Source organism: Ovis aries, chromosome 3, assembly GCF_016772045.2.
Source record: "Ovis aries strain OAR_USU_Benz2616 breed Rambouillet chromosome 3, ARS-UI_Ramb_v3.0, whole genome shotgun sequence".
NCBI lineage: Eukaryota > Metazoa > Chordata > Mammalia > Artiodactyla > Bovidae > Ovis > Ovis aries.
In genome coordinates this window covers 195967692-195979831 of record NC_056056.1, presented here as the reverse complement: position 1 = coordinate 195979831, position 12140 = coordinate 195967692, and the positions used below count along the sequence as shown (strand labels likewise).

General features: G+C 39.6%; 1 pseudogene; it reads left to right on the top strand.

Moving 5' to 3' along the window:
- LOC132659476 (ubiquitin-conjugating enzyme E2 variant 1-like) overlaps nt 1–12140 on the top strand; it is a 39007-nt pseudogene extending 26867 nt beyond the window's left edge.

The following is a 12140-nucleotide window of genomic DNA, read 5'->3' as shown; positions in this document are numbered from 1 at the left end:
ATTTTGGAACCCAAGAAAATAGTCCCACTTTTTTCACTTTTTCCCCATGTATTTGCCATGAAGTGATGGAACTGGATGCCATGATCTTAGTTTTTTGAATGTTGAGTTTTAAGCCAGCCTTTTCACTCTCCTCTTTCACCCTCATCAAGAGTCTCTTTAGTTCCTTTTTGCTTTCTGCCATTGGAGTGGTATCATATGCATATCTGAGATTGTTGATCTTTATCCTGGCAGTCTTGATTCCAGCTTGTGATTCACCCAGTCTGGCATTTCACAGGATGTACTCTGCATTTAAGTTAAACCATATTAACTCTATGCCACTCTTCCCTGCCTCCTCCACTGCAACAGGGTTTTAAGGGACCCAGAAAGATACAGCTATAGCATAAATGAAAGTGATGCAACAGATTTGGGAATGAGAAGATGGGGGCTCAAGGTACCCTCTCTAAGAGTTCTGCTTCTTACTGACATTGGACCTTTTAGTCAAGTGGTTTTGCTCATCTCCAAGAGGAGCATGCTACTTGCCACAGAAAAAAATCCCGCAGTGTTATACTCCAGTTTCACAAGCATTCTTCTGACTAGTGGGTTGAAAAATCTGATTTGTCTTTACTATTCTCTTATGAAGGACTCTTTCTATTATTTTCTATTTTTTTCTAATATTTTTCTATTATTTTCTGTAATAAGTCAAGAAAAGCATAACTTCAGTCCTGAAAAACACAGCTAACTGAATGGAATGATTCTTCTCTATTGATTATAATAATAATCATAACAGTTTCTAGATGTTTTTGAATAATACATATGGTAGTACCTTATTGATGCTACACGCAAAATGGAAATTTCAAGGAACAAGGCAAAATGCCCCATAAATGGCATATATTTTCCAGTGCATCTGTTGGCTTATTCCTTGGAGTATGTGCTACCCACATTGCAAATTGCTGTCCTAAAGAACAAGAACAATAGAAAAATATCACCCACCATAGAGAACAGAATGGAGCTTCCTTAAAAAACTAAAAATAATTACTGTATGATCCTGCAGTCCCACTTCTGGGCATGCATCTGGAGAAAAGATACACGCACCCTAATGTTCATAGCAGTGCTATTTACAATAGCCAAGATGCCTAAGCAACCTAAATATCCATTGATAAATGAATGGATAAAGAAGGTGTGGTATATATATATACAATGTAATATTACTCAGCCATTAAAGAATGAAATAATGCCATTTGTAGCATCATGGATGGACCTAGAGATTGTCTTCAAGAATCTTGTGCTATAGAGAGAAAATTACTGAATTCTCTCATACATGTTGATATGGATATGACCTGCTAATGATTTAAAAATCCTTATGATTGGACTTCCCTGGTGGTACGGTGGATAAGAATCCACCTACTAATGCAAGGAACATGGGTTCCATCCCTGGTCCGGGAAGCTTCCACATACTGTGGACCAACTAAGCCCTCGCGCGACAACTACTGAAGCCCATGCTCCCAGAGCTTTTGCTTTGGAACAAGAGAAGTCACCTCAATAAGAAGCCCATGCACCACAATGAAGAGTAGCCCCTGCTTGCCATAACTAGAGAAAGCCCTTATGCAGCATCAAAGACCCAGCACAACTGAAATAAAAATAAAAAACTCTTGTTATAAAAAATCTTTATGATGAATTGTTCTTTTACTGCACTGCCAGAATTTATTTGATAGCATTTAAAATGTTGGCATCCTATTCATCAGTGAAATTTGCCTAGAGTTTTTTCTTCATTATGTTATGTTAATAAGAACATGATAATGCATAAAATGAATTCTGTGGTTGAGAATAAATAACATAAATTAGGAATTATTTGTACTTTAAAAAGTAGAGATAATCCAGCTGCTATATCATCTGGGCCTGCTATTTTTTGAAAAGTGGTAGACCTTGGCTTTCCAACGTCTTTTGTGATTATTAATCTTTTCAAGCTTGCTACTTCCTATTAGTCAAATACAGTAGTTTTTATTTGGGTAAAGTCAACTATTTTCTCTGCATTTTCAAATTGATCACTGTCTTAGCTTGAAGACCCTGGAAAATAGAGGATGAAGCCAGGGTTGAGTGCTAATGGTTTATTGGGAGGTGCAATCCTGGGACAGTGAAAGGGGAGGAAGGAAATGCAGGTTGGTGCTCACTGCCTCCTGAAAGGTGAAGGGTGTGTCACTCAGGGCAACTCCGGACAGGCTATCAAGAAAATAAGTATAGGAATAGTTTGTTGCAGGAAGGAAGGGAGGTAGATTTATCTGCCAGTTCCCTCTCATCTCATTGCTCTTGTTGGTCAATATTTGCTACATGGGGAGCTCACCCTCTGCCATTCCAGATTGCATCACCTGGCCTCTTTGGCTCTTGCTGCAGAAGCCAGATCCCACCATGTGGGATGCAATTTTGGGGAATATTCATTGGAGTCAGTGATAGGAGGAATCAGAGCCTACGTGGGTCTGATTGAGTACTGTTAAGAGGACTAGAGCTTCCGGGGCTTCTGGCATGATGGGAAGATGTGAGGAAGGTCATATTTCCAGAGCCTGGCACTGGCCTCAGGAGACGATGGAGTGATCTGAGATGCCTGCTGATGGGGTGGTGTTGGTGACAGCTGCAGTGGCTGCTGGGTCATTGAGGACTTCAGAAGAAGGTTCATTCTTGTGAATCTGAGGGGACCTACAAATTGTATCTGCAACATTTCCATAGACTTGCATCTATACTCATATGATTTTAAAATCATTAAAATCTTAATTTTTATCATAATTAAAAGTAAAACCCTGCGGTTATTACTTTTTGTCTTGTGTGTGTATGCTAAGTTGCTTCAGTTGTGTTCAACTCTTTGCGACCCCATGAACTATAGTCTGCCAGGCTCCTCTGTTCATGGGATTCTCCAGGCAAGGGTACTGGAGTGGGTTGCCATTTCCTCCTTCAGGGGATCTTCCTGATCCAGGGATCAAACCTGAGTCACTTAGGTCTCCAGCATTGATAGGCAGGTTCTTTACCACTAGCACCACCTGGTAAGCCCTTCCCACCTCCCCCTCCCCCTGCCTTTTTTATCTTAATATTGTATATTTTTGCTTTTTCTATTAATCAAGTTTTCCAGGGGTATATGCATTTACAAAATACTTGCAGAGAAAGTTTCTATATATTTTATATATTCCTTATTGCTTTCTGAAAAATTATCTGATTTCCTTATTTTAGCTTGACAGTTGATGTTATATTTTAAATTTCTTACATTTAGAGCTTATTAATATTAGGAAACATTAAAGCTTTTAATGGTATAATTTTGGTTTGGCGTCATGGTATTACCTATGGTCCATCGGTTTTAGCATCAGTAGTCTCCTTTTTGTTTCAGACAATTTGCAATTATAATTTTGAAATTAACAAGGCCCTTCTAAACTAACAATTTCTGATCCAAACGGTGGCACCCTTTAGTTTCTTTAGAAAGATTTGGGTGTATTTATAGGCCTTCCTGAGACTCTTGAAACAAACTTTCCCCTAAGATCCTCTAAAGATAATTCATAATAATGATAATTCACTAAAAGTACTTGACATAACCCTAATCCTGTTCTGGGTCAGTGGACATAACCCTGACCTTCTTTGGAGAGATGATCCCTTGCATTGTCTCCCAGGTTCGTGACCACTGACTTCTCATTGATCTCAGTGTTCTAATCCTATGGTGGTTTTCACCCTGTAGATGTTTTGACCTTGCTTAAATGAATATGTGCATTTTAATAAGTCTTGTAGAGATATCGATGACCTTTCATTAATTTCATCAATCAAGTGGTTTTGGAGTAAACTCTTTTAAGCAAATTAAATTTGTATCTACTCTAGCCTTGCTGCTTATTATGGTTAGTAAGCCAGTCTTATCTATTGTGATAAAGTGACTCTCTTGTCCTCTTCCACTCTGGATCCCATAATCTCTATTGAAAAAGTAGGACCTGTTACACAGACAGCTTTCACGTTTATTTTGATCCACAGAGTCCAACCATTATACTGCTTTCCGAAGACCTCAGCATTTATTTCTCAGTGCTGTGGTAAAGACATGGGGCCTTCTTGGGAGACCTAATTGGGAACAGATATAATTATGTCGCATGTGATAGCTGTCCCTCCAGATTTCTATGTTTTTTCTACTACATATAATCTTGTATCTCAGCCTCATTTTGGAGGCCATGATTGAGTCCAGATTTGATTTAAACCACCAAGAAAACAAGCAACCTGGGTCACCCAGAATTAGTATATTGGCACCAGCATTTTTGCTATTTGTCTCTGTATTTTTGACTTGAGTAAATCTAACATGATGTTCTTCTCCCACTAATCTACCATCCCCAGAATCTGTTTTCACATCTATTCTCGGTGTTTTTTGTAATAGAATTTAACCAATTCTTGTGATTTTTCCTTTTTTGTTGTTGTATACTCATGGTTTGATTTTGTAATGTACGTCAAAGGACATGCTGGAGTATATATCCAGTTTTAGGTATAGAAGCAATTTAGAATGGGACAAGGGGAGAATTGGCACCCCTTGAGAAGGAACTTGCCTAGGTGAGGTGTTTACAATCAAGCCACCTATGGTGGCTCAGTGGTAAAGAACCCGCCTGCCAGTGTAGGGGATGCGAGTTTGATCCCTGGGTTGGGAGGATCCCCTGGAGGAGGAAATGGCAGTCCACTCCAGCATTCTTGACTGGAAAATACCCATGGACAGAGGAGCCTGTTGGGCTACAGTACATGGGATTGCAAAAGATTCAGACAGGACTGAGCACTCACACACTCCTATAGCAAGTTGGTAACAGACTGGTCTTCATGGCAGAGTGAACAGCTTTGTCTGGCAAGGGGAAATGAGTGGTTTTAAATTAATTTTTGGGATACTGATGGACTCCATTGGAGCTCTTAGGATCGCACTCTTTCTTGATCAGTTCCCTCACTTGTACTCAAGAGAAGGACTGTGAAATCAACCTGCATTGCTGTGGTGCAAGTTAAGGTCATCTTCTGTGTTTGACTTCAGTGATCTCAGCCTTGCAACATAGAAGAGACTCTTTCTTAGGGTGGTAGTCATAAAAACCCCTTATTTGATGATTGTACCCAGAGCTAAGAATTTTACTTATTTTTTAAAGAGTTTATTTTGGCCAAACAGCATATGGGATCTTAGTTCCCCAACCAGGGATTGAACCCACAGCCCTTCCATCGGGAAGCATAGAGTCTTGACCCCTGGACCCCCAGGGAAGTCCCAAGCTAAGAATTTTAAATACTGAGCTTGCCATTTTCTCTCTTTAAGCTTTCCTGGGAAGCAACAGGGATCATGTAGTCTTTTGCTAATAGTAGGTGCCTCATTGTGACTCACAATAGGTAGTCATGTAGGTCACACTTTTGCCCCATGTAAAATGAACTACTGGTCCTTTAAAAGTCTTAGGATCTTTGCTACTTTCAAACCCAGTTCAGGGAGAAAATCATTCACATTTCTGTTTCTTTGGGGGTCTGTTGACTGTAAACTCTTTGGCACCACTGACTCTGTGGTTTATTTTAACTTTGAATCCTCTTGCTAGTTTTAACAGAAAAGGCTTTATTAAAGGTATATAAAAAGTATTAGGTAGCTCACAGAATCTTGGGGATGGTCAGATAATCAGGCTTTGACATGAAAATACAAGTAAATTTCACATTGTACCAATTATATCTAAAGGAAATCTAGCTTGTCCCTGCTACAGGGGCCTAATATCATTCCCTTTTACCCTGAAGACAATTTCCAAGGAAGACAGTTGTGTAGAAATATGTATGAAAGGGTTTCCTTAATCCTTTTGGCTCATGTTACTAGTTTGAAAGTCAGGCAAAGATATTAAAACTGAAAGGTAAATCCTGTACTCTCTCCTAATTGGCAAAGAACACTGCATTAAATGTTTTATAAACATTATGCTGTAACAAAGCCAGCGACTTATGCATTTCTTCTTTGTTTTTGCCTGAAAAGACCAGCAGTCTCTTCTGGTTTACCTTTGGGTGAACTTTTGTTTTTGATAGTAAGCAGACTTTTTGCTCTGAAGTTCCAGGGTTGGTGTTTCACTTCTGCTTTTTAAGGAAAATAATTACCTTAATGCTTTTTGTTTTTTTTTTTTTTTCAGCTCTGTTAGCTGTTCGTAAAAAGATGGAAACCCAATTCCTGTTCAATACAAAATTCTTCAGTAAATGGAAATTGACAAAGAACTGTTCTCTATACTTCTTTCAAAATGCCCTTTTGAGTCCCAGGCCTAGGGTTTCAGAATTTTTAAAAATACCCAGGTAATTGATGACTTCAGGTTGAGTGACCATGGTCCCAGCATTCAGAGCTTTCAAACAAAGGAACTCTGCTTCTATTAGAAAATATCCTTTCAAATAAGAGGAAATAAAAATGAAAGGAAGGCCTAACTATATGGGCTGTTTATTCTGGCTCCGTTGGTTAGATTGGTTCTGTTCGTTCCTTCCCTCCTTATTTGCTGATGCTTAGGCCTCAATAACATGTAGTCTGTTCTTTTAGAAGCACACCATCATTTTAGAAAGTGTACACAGTTGAGGAAATGTAAACTCATGCAGAATCTTTATTTAATATGCCATGAGTTTAATATCCTGTAGATGTTCCATCTCCAGTCAGGAGACCCTTCAAGAGACTGATCTTAAGTAACTGTTTATAAGCTTTTTGATGACCTCAGTTAAAAATCCCTAATGGTGACTGTTTGGTTATGAATGGATTAGTCTGAAATTTGAGCTTGTAAGAGAGTGAGGTGAGGAAGAAAGCTATAAATAGCAGAGGACTCCATTGGGTCTAGACGTTGTTGCAAAGTGTTGGTGAGAATTCCAAGGATGCATAGAAGGTTTTCCCCATCCTCAGTTTTTGGGCTCCCAAATCACTGCAGATGGTGACTGTAGCCATGAAATTAAAAGATGCTTGCTCCTTGGAAGAAAAGTTATGACCAAGCTAGACAGCATATTAAAAAGCAGAGACATTACTTTGCCAACAAAAGTCCATCTAGTTAAAGCTATCGTTTTCCCAGTAGTCATGTATAGATGTGAGAGTTGGACTATAAAGCAAGCTGAGCACCAAAGAATTTATGCTTTTGAACTGTGGTGTTAGAGAAGACTCTTGAGAGTCCCTTGGACTGCAAGGAGATCAAACCAGTCAATCCTAAAGGAAATCAGTCCTGAATATTCATTGGAAGGATTGATGCTGAAGCTGAAACTCAAATACCTGCACGTTTGTGTGTGATAAACAAGGATAGGCTTAGTGTACATAAAAATGAGTGGACATTCTGTTTTATAGATAGAGGAACAGATGTTAGCAAAGTTAGATAACTTGACCAAGGTCATGTGACTGCTAAGTGAGAGAGAAGGTTTAACTGCAACTCCAAGTTCAAAGCTTTATTTTAAACCACCATGGTATAACTGCTGCCCTTGTGCTTTAAGACTGCTTCCTGTTCTGTGGGGCTGAGAGTATTAATGGTAAGGACTGAGCTATATTTGGGGAAATATTTCTTTCACAAAACTGGGGAGAACTCCACAGATGCTCAAAGCTACATCCTTAATGCCTTAGCCCTCAGTTCATTGGGGTTCCCTGATGGCTCAGAGAGTCAAGAATCTGCCTGCAATGGAGGTGACTTGGGTTCAATCCCTGGGTCAGGAAGATCTCCTGGAAAAGGAAATGGCAACCCACTCTGGTATTCTGGTTTGGAGAATCCCATGGACAGAGGGACGTGTTGGGCTGCAGTCCATGGGGTTGCAAAGAGTCAGACACAACTGAGTAACGCTTTCACTTTCAGTTCATTAGTTGGAAGTAGAAACTGTTTTCTTGAATAGTTAAAAAATCTCAGGGCTAAAAACTCAAGTTAATAAACTTTTTACCAACATATAGCTATGTGCACGCCTTTTGGAAACAGAAAATTTTTAATTTAGGCCAACTTGACATGAGCGAATGAAAAATATATAGCTACCTAGGTGAAGAGTCACCTTTTCTTTGAAGATTTTCAGGTTAAAGCAGCCCCTTCAAGTCTGGTCTTATGATTGGTAAAAGAATGTAATTGTTTACAGGGTATGGTATGAGAGGTATTCTGAACACACAGATACCCCATCCCCCAAACTTTCAAAGCGTTGTTATCATTTCTGAAATTTTACCATTAGAGATTCATTCTTTTGAGATATTAGAGCTTTTTAGACTTCATGAATGATGTATTAAAAGTAAAGACTCACGTGTGTGAAAACCAAAGGAGGAACACCTTAAGGACATTGCTGACCCCTGAGGGGGTTGAATTGGTGGGTAGCTGAGAGCAGCCCCCTGAGGACTGAGACTGACTGAGCAGCAGGGAGAGAGGCAAGGTTCTCTGGGATGGAGGATAACCCCCTTCCAGCCTGAAACCCTTGGCTCCACACCTTCTAAATGTATCTTCCATAAGCTCCAAGGTTCTTTCAATTTTACTTGGAAATGTACTGTTTGCTTTTCACATCTGTTTCCATATTTTCGTATAATTGCTCCCTAGCTCTGTAGAGAAACATGTTTTTGTTTCAGACTTGCACATATGTACTCATCCCAAAGGGGGAAAAAAAAAAGTGTTAGTCCTGTTCAGTCGCGTCTGACTCTTTGTGAGCCCATGGACTGTAGCCAGCCAGGCTCCTCTGTCCAGGGAATTTTCCAGGCAAGAATACTGAAGGGGGTTGCCATTTCCTTCTCCAGGGGATTCTCCCAGTTTAGAGATTGAACCCAGATCTCTTGCATACACTCATCCAAAACCCCACCACTAATGCAAGAGCAGAGACAGACTCTTGGACCTCAGTATCTAGTATGGTACAGCTTAGAGGTCCGGGTTCAGACTGTTACGTCCTTTCTTGAATTCTGGTAATAACTTAGCAAGGAGATGGAGTATCTTTGTGAACGATTCACAGTCAGGAAGTGGCAGAGGTTAGTGTTTCTGTCTCTGAATCCAGCACTGTATTCAGTACCGCAGAACAGGGTTAACAAACAGATTTAACAAACCTGTTAAAAGGAAGGAAGCAAAAGTGGCAGGGCCCAGGAGATAAGCGTTTCCTGTTCCATAACTTGTCCCTTGGTGTGTAATAAAAACTAAACTTTTATTTCCTTTGAATCTGATTTTTTTTCCCCTGGAACTCTGGAGGGAGGGCATTCCAATTGCCTAAAACTCTGTTTCATTGAGTATTTCTCTCTTTAAACTAGTAGAATCAGATAGGCGAGGCTGAACCTTCCTGTCCAGCTTAGTCTCTAATGGAATGCTATTTTTTTTCAATTCTTTTTTAAATTGAAATATACTTACTTTACAATGTTGTATTAGTTTCTGCTGTACAGCAAAGTGAATCAGCCGTGTGTGTGTGTGTGTGTGTGTGTGTGTGTGTATACATATATATATATCCCCTCTCTTTGGGTTTCCTTTCCATTGAGGTCACCACACAGCACTGAGCAGAGTTCTCTCTGCTATACAGTAACTTCTTATTTTATATATGGTAATGTATACATGTCAGCCCCAGTCTCCCAATTCATCCCACCCTACCTTCCAGCCCACCTTCCTCCCCTACCTTGGAGTCCATATATTTGTTCTCTACGTCTGTGTCTCTGTATCTACTTTACAAATAGGTTCATCTGTACCATTTTTTCTAGATTCCACATATGTGTTAATATACCTGGTGAAAATCATAATTTTAAAAGATTCATGAATCCCAATGTTCATTGCAGCACTATTTATAATAACCAGGATATGGAAGCAACCTAATGTTCATCAACAGAGGAATGGAGGAAAAAGATCTGGTACATATATATACACAATGGACTATTACTCAGCAGTAAAAAGAAACAAAATTTGTGCCATTTGCAGAGACGTGGGACTGCTACTCTTTACTGATCGAAGCCACTGCAGGGGACATCCTTGCAAGTGACAATGTTTGTACATAGAGCTTAAATTTGCTTTTCAAGTTATGTTTGATTTTCTTGAAAACAGAACTGTGGCAGAATTTTCCATTTTATTTGAAATCAGTTCACTACTGTAATCACTTGGTGTTGCTCTTGCTTAAGAAAAGAAATAGTTTCATACTTTGTTAGTTACATTGCAGCAGTAATTATGTGGGAAGGCCAGTCTGGGACAGTTTGTGTTCAGAGAATGTTTGTTTTTCTCCATGAGTGTGTTATCAGGCTCCTTAGGTTAGCCAGTGATGATTTAGGGGACCCAAGATCCAAGTTTTTCTTGGCTCCTCTGTCTTCCCTCATTCGTCCTCTATTGTTCTCTCCACTTTCCTTGTTGGGTCTTTGGGCTGAGCCTGGAGTCATACTGGTTAATGACTTGCTGCAAATGGACCTCTGACTACATTTCACAGTGAAATTTCACAGTGAAATTGAATTGGAGGGTTTTGGAGTGTGTTTATTTTACAGCTGCCCTTGGCTCTTACTATCCAAATGAACATTAAAAAAGTAGTCAATTATATGACTAATTTTTTTAAGATTGCCATCCAGCTGAGAGTTCAGTCAGCCTTAAAAAAATACCATAGTTTTGAAAACATATCCCATTTGGGTACCAGAAGGCACCAGAGTGCTTTGGGTCATGTGTTAATTTTGTATTAAAAAGTCAGTCTTCACACACTCTGATTTTATTGAGGTCCAAATGAAAATTCCATTTCCATGACTGTGGCTTGCATTCCATGAAAATTGGGATGCCTTTTCTGTTTTCCTGCTTTTGCACGGATATGTTTTTAAATCATCGTGGTCTAAATGTTTAATTCTGGAAGAACCCAAGTGATAAAAAGCTGAAATTGCTTTATATTCTACCATCTGTTTTACTATTTGTCTTCTGTAGTGAGAATGTTAAATTGAGCTTTCCTATTTCTCTTTAAGGCTCTGATTTAGTGAGTGCTGGGAAGAGATAAACCATATGTAGGTCTTTCTCTGGCTAGTAAGGCTTAGTTGCCAAATATTTTATGATGGTCTTCTGTTGAGCAGTAAGTTATATGGGAGGGCAATTCATCAGTCTTTAGTCCCAATTTGTGTACAAACTGTATAGTAAAACATTTATGAATATACCACGTGATAAAAACGAAGTTACTTATGTGGTAGATCGGAGAAGGCAATGGCACCCCACTCCAGTATTCTTGCCTGGAAAATCCCATGGACGGAGGAGCCTGGTGGGCTGCAGTCCATGGGGTTGCTAAGAGTCGGACACAACCAAGTGACTTCACTTTCGCTTTCCACTTTCATGCATTGGAGAAGGAAATGGCAACCCACCCCAGTGTTCTTGCCTGGAGAATCCCAAGGACGGCGGAGCCTGGTGGGCTGCCGGCTATGGGGTCACGCAGAGTCGGATGCAACTGAAGCGACTTAGCAGCAGCAGCAGCATGTGGTAGATAGCATTTGAATGGGATTCCCCTTTGTTTACTTACTTGATGTACTATCAAGATGGTTAAATTTTTTTTTTAACTACTTAGAAAGGAGACAAAGGAAAACTCAGAAAAATAGGATTGCTAAGCATCTTACTTCACTATGGCTGTATAGCAGGCAGTGAGGTTTGACTCTGGACATATGGACCAAAAGAAGACAGCTGCTAGATGCTATAAAATAGTTAAATTCGCCGTCCTGTTTGCAAGATGGGTGAAGATTTGCTGAAAATCTGGAGTGAATGCCATGCCCCAGTTAGTTGACAAATATGGCAGGTCCCTTTAGTTCTAGAGCATCAAGTGTGGTTCTAAGGACCAAAGAATTAAACTCTTTTAAAAGTAACAGTACGTGTGGGACCTGGAGAAAGCCCACATACAGCAATGAAGACCCAGTGCAACCAAATAGAAATAAATAATTTTTAAAAGGTATTTAAAAAAAAGTAACAGTAAAAATGGGACAAAGATAAAACCAATACCACTTATCATTTGTTCTACAGGGTAGGGGGGGAATTGGGGGAAGGGATAGTTAGGGAGTTTGAGATCAACATGTACATACACTGTATTTAAAATGGATAACCAACAAGGACCTACTGAATAGCACAGGGAACTCTGCTCAATGTTATGAGGCAGTCTGGATGGGAGAGGGGTTTGGAGGAGAATGGATACAAGGGTATGTACGGCTGTGTCCCTTTGCTGTTCACCTGAAACTATCACAACATTGTTAATCAGCTTTACTCTAATATAGAATAAAAAGCTTTTTAAAAATAAAA